This window comes from Lithobates pipiens, unplaced genomic scaffold (assembly GCF_037356315.1).
Source record: "Lithobates pipiens isolate NorthernLeopardFrog02 unplaced genomic scaffold, aLitPip1_a1.2 Scaffold_25, whole genome shotgun sequence".
NCBI classification, from domain to species: Eukaryota; Metazoa; Chordata; class Amphibia; order Anura; family Ranidae; genus Lithobates; species Lithobates pipiens.
Genome location: NW_027507787.1, coordinates 104,595,998 through 104,599,628, shown reverse-complemented (window position 1 = coordinate 104,599,628; position 3,631 = coordinate 104,595,998). Strand labels below are relative to the sequence as shown.

The 3,631-nt window shown below is 48.7% G+C and overlaps 2 pseudogenes; both read left to right on the top strand.

The window, feature by feature from the left end:
* The first annotated feature begins 2,222 nt into the window (after nt 1–2,222).
* Nucleotides 2,223–2,341, top strand: LOC143932129 (5S ribosomal RNA; annotated as a pseudogene).
* A 96-nt stretch (nt 2,342–2,437) lies between these two features.
* On the top strand, nt 2,438–2,556 carry LOC143931809 (5S ribosomal RNA; annotated as a pseudogene).
* The last annotated feature ends 1,075 nt before the right edge of the window (nt 2,557–3,631 follow it).

Sequence of the window (3,631 nt, the reverse complement as noted above, 5' to 3'; positions counted from 1 at the left end):
TTTTTTCCCTTGTTTCCCAAGGTGACCATCTTGGCGTTAGTCAAGAGGTTGAGGGTGCCCAATGAGATGGCCTACGGCTACATCACCCTGAAAGATCCTGAACTCGGAGGCAAAGGAGGGTTGGGCCTCGTTAGTATCTGGATGATAGGTGACCATCTTGGCGTTTGTCAAAGAGGGTTGAGGATGCCCAAGAGATTGCCTATGGCCATATCACCATGAAAGCGTCCAATCTCATCTGATCTACCTGGATGGAAGACCACCTGGGAATACAAGGTTTTGTAGGTTTCCTTTTTTTGGGGGGGGGGGGGGGGCGCTGACTTGTTTTTTCCCTTGTTTCCCAAGGTGAATCTTGGTGTTTGTCAAGGGGGTTAAGGGTGTCCAAAAAAATTGGCTACGGCCGGGGCTGAGCCTGGTTAATACCTGGATGGCAGACCGCCTGGCAATACCAGGCCCCTGGGCTTCTTTTTTTTTGCATTTACTTGTTTTTTTCCCTGGTTTCCCAAGGTGACTATCTTGGCGTTTGTCAAGATGGTTGAGGGCGTCCAAAGAAATTTCCTATGGACACATCACCCTGAAAGGGACCAATCTCATCTAATCTCGGAGGCTAAGCAGGGTCAGGCCTGGTTGGTACCTGGATGGGAGACTGCCTGGGAATACCAGGTGGCATATGCTTCTTTTTTTATTTTTTTGGCGTTGACTTGTTATTTTCCCTTGTTTACCAAGGTGACCATCTTGGCGCTTGTCAACAGGGTTGAGGATGCCCAAAGAGATTGCCTATGGCACGACACCCTGAAATCAACCGATCTTGTTTGATCTCAGAGGCTAAGCAGGGTCGAGCCTGGTTAGAACCTGGATGGGAGACCCCCAGGTATACCATGTGCCGTAGGTTTTTTTGTTTTGTTTTTGGCATCGACTTGTTTTTTTCCCTTGTTTCCCAAGGTGACCACCGTAGCGTTTGTCAAGAGGGCTGAGGCTGCCCAAAGAGATTGCCTATGGGCACATGACCCTGAAAGCGCCTGATCTCAAAGGCTAAGCAGGGTTGGGCCTGGTTAGTACCTGGCTGGGAAACTGCCTGGGAATACCCATTGCCACAGGCTTCTTTTTTTTTCTTTTTTTTGGCATTGACTTGTTATTTCCCTTGTTTCCCAAGGTGACCATCTTGGCATTTTGTCAAGAGGGTTGAGCATGCGCAAAGTGGTTGCCTAAGGCCACATCACCCTGAAAGCGACAAATCTCATCTTGTCTCGGAGGCTAAGCAGCATCGAGCCTGATTCATACCGAGATGGGAGACCGCCTGGGAATACCAGGTGCCGTAAATGTTTTTTTTTTTTGGTGTTGACTTGTTTTTTTCTCTTGTTTACCAAGGTGACAATCTTGGTGTTTGTCAAGAGAGTTGAGGGTGCCCAAAGCAATTGCCTATGGGCACATCACCCTGAAAGCACCCTATCTTGTCCGATCTCGGAGGTTATGCAGGGTCGGGCCTGGTTAGTACCTGGATGGGTTTTTTTCCCTTGTTTCTCAAGGTGACCATCTTGGCATTTGTCAAAAAGGGTTGAGGATACCCAAAGGGATTGCCTACAGCCATATCACCGTGAAAGCGCCCAATCTCATCTGATCTCAGAGGCTAAGCATGGTCGGGCCTAGTGACCATCTTTGCGTTTGTCAAGAGGGATGAGGGTGCCCATAGAGATTGCCCATGGGTAGGGTCGGGCCTGGTAAGTACCTGGATGGGAGACCGCCTAGGAATACAAGGTGCTGTAGGCTTCCTTTTTTTTTCATTTGGGGCGTTGACTTGTTTTTTCCCTTGTTTCCCAAAGTGCATTTTGGCATTTGTCAAGGGGGTTGAAGGTGCCCAAAAAGATTGGCTACGGCCACATCACCTTGAAAGCGCCCCATCTTGTCTCACCTCGGAGGCTAAGCAGGGGCTGAGCCTGGTTATTACCTGGATGGCCAGGTGCCGTAGGCTTATTTTTTTTTTTTGCGTTTATTTGTTTTTTTCCCTTGTTTCCCAAGGTGACTATATTGGCGTTTGTCAAGATGGTTGAGGGTGTCCGAAGAAAATGCCTATGGCCACATCACCCTGAAAGTGACTAATCTCAGAGTCTAAGCACGGTCAGGCCTGGTTAGTACCTGGATGAGAGACTGCCTGGGAATACCAGGTGCTATAGGCTTCTCTTTTTTTGGCTTTTTTTTCAAGAGGGTTCAGGGTGCCCAAAGCGATTGCTTACAGCCACATCTCCCTGAAAGCAACTGATCTCATCTGATCTCGGATGCTTAGCAGGGTTGGGCCTGGTTAGAACCTGGATGGGAGACCCCCTAGGAATACCAAGTAGTGTAGGTTTCTTTTTTTTTTGTTGTTGACTTCTTTTTTTTCCCTTGTTTACCAAGGTGACCATCTTGGGATTTTTCAAGAGGGTTGAGAGTCCACAAAGCGATTGCCTATGGCCACATCTCCCTGAAAGCAACCAATCTCATCTGATCTTGGAGGCTTAGCAGAGTTGGGCCTGGTTAAAACCTGGATGGGAGACCCCCTGGGAATACCAAGTGCTGTAGGTTTCTTTTTTTTTTTTGTTGTTGACTTGTTTTTTTTCCCTTGTTTCCCAAGGTGATCATCTTGGCGTTTGTCAAGAGGGTTGAGGGTGCCGAAAGAGATTGCCTATGGCCACATCACCCTGAAGGCGCCTGATCTTGTCTGATCCCAGAGGTTGAGCAGCATCTGGCCTGGTTAGTAACAAATGGGAGACCTCCTGGGAATACCCAGTGCCACGGGCTTCTTTTTTTCTTTTATTTTTTTGGCGTTGACTTGTTTTCTCCCTTGTCTCCCAAGGTGATTATCTTGGCATTTGTCAAGACGGTTGAGGGCGCTGAAAGAGATTGCCTACGGCCATATCACAGTGAAAGCGCCCGATCTCGTCTGATCTCGGAGGCTAAGCAGGGTCGGGCCTTGTGACTATCTTTGCATTTGTCAAGAGGGATGAGGGTGCCCAAAGAGATTGCCTATGGGCAGGGTAGGGCCTGGTTAGTACCTGAATGGGAGACCGCCTGGGAATACAAGGTGATGTAGGCTTCTTTTTTCGGAGGCTAAGCAGGCTCAGGCCTGGTTAGTACCTGGATGGGAGACTGCCTGGGAATACCAGGTAGCATAGGCTTCTTTTATTTTTTTCGGCGTTGACTTATTTTTCCTTGTTTTCCATGGTGACTATCTTGGCATTTGTGAAGGAGGTTTAGGGTGCCCAAAGAGATTGTCTATGGCCTCATCACCCTGAAAGCTCAAAATCTTGTCTTATCTTGGAGGCTAAGCAGAGACGGGCCTGATTAGCATCTGATTAGACCGCCTGGGAATACCAGGAGCTGCAGTCTTCTTCTTTTTTTTTTGCGTCGACTTGTTTTTTTCCCTTGTTTCCCAAGTTGACCATCTTGACGTTTGTCAAGAGGGTTGACGGTGTCCAAAGAGATTGCCTATGGCCACATCACCCTCAAAGCCCTAATCTCGTCTGATCTCGGAGGCTAAACAGGGTCAGGCCTGGTCAGTACCTGGATGGGAGAGCGCCTGAGAATAGCATGTGCCATAGGCACCTGCACAGGGAGACACGGGGGGAGCACACAGGGGGAAACTGGAGGAAGAACGCAC